The sequence below is a fragment of the Geospiza fortis genome, unplaced genomic scaffold (assembly GCF_000277835.1).
Source record: "Geospiza fortis unplaced genomic scaffold, GeoFor_1.0 scaffold320, whole genome shotgun sequence".
Lineage (NCBI taxonomy): Eukaryota > Metazoa > Chordata > Aves > Passeriformes > Thraupidae > Geospiza > Geospiza fortis.
The window spans coordinates 138,568-139,776 of record NW_005054532.1 but is presented as its reverse complement, the minus strand read 5'-3'; positions in this window follow the sequence as shown (position 1 = coordinate 139,776).

The following is a 1,209-nucleotide window of genomic DNA, read 5'->3' as shown; positions in this document are numbered from 1 at the left end:
GGTGCCCGTTGGGGTTGCGGACACGGCAGCGGCCTCACAGAACCCTGCTGCGGCTCGGCAGGGTTTGCATTTCTGTCTGCAAAATACACGTGTCCCTTAGAAACGATGGGAAATGTATCCCGGGTGTCATTCCCAGATACTTCTGAGGAGCTCTACAAGGGTCTGGAGCGACAGGGCACAGGGAATGGCCTCTGTACTATCAGAGGGCAGGGATGGACGGGATATTAGGAAGAAATTCCTCCCTGTGAGGGTGCTGAGGCCCTGGCACAGGGTGCCCAGAGCAGCTGTGGCTGCCTCTGGATCCCTGCAAGTGTCCAAGTCCAACTTGGATGGGGCTTGGAGCAACCTCGTCAAGTGGGAGCTGTCCGTGCTGATGGCAGGGCATTGGAATCAGGTGATGTTCATGGTTCCTTCCAACCCAAACCATTCTGGGATTCCATGATACTGAAAAAGGCTCAGAACTTGGAACTGACACTGGCCATGCAGGAGAATTGGGTGTTTGTCATCAATAACTACTCCTTGTCGTGAATAAATTATTATTTATACATATGAGTGGGAATATGAAATTGAATCCAATGTGCTGTGTCTGGAGTTCTCAGTTTTGCTGCAGTGTTACTGTCTAAACTCATACATATTTCCCCTTTCCATGCAGCCCAGCATGAGGAAAGCCAGTGACTCATTCAGGCTGTTAAAACAAGGAGCTTCTGGAGAGCTGTCCTTTATTTGTTTGTGTTTGGGTTCTATTTGTCTATGAACTTGTTCTGTCAGAGATCAAAAAGAAGATGAGCCAAACTAACCCTCCTGAGTGGTTGGATGTGAGGTGTGAAATAGATGTGCCACACAGCTTCAGGAGCATCTCAGCCAGCAGGAGAAACTTGGGATAGCCCTATGCATTTTAATTGGTGCCTGCAGTTATTAACTTTGTGTTAATTGTCTGTGGGATATGGAGTTGCACTCAGACCAAACTTGCATTTGGCTTGAGCTGATAAAATGCTCCATTCTCACCAATTTCTTGGCTGAAGTGAACTCTCATGTCAGTTTTACAAATATTTCAAGTCTCTCCATATACCTGGACACTTTTGTGTTTCTGCTGGCATCAGTGACAGTGGGAATTGGTTTCCATCACAGGTAATGGCAGGGCTGTTACACATCTTTGGTCAAGCACAAATTTCCTAGGCTTGTTTGAGCTTTTTCTGCTGCTCCACTTCC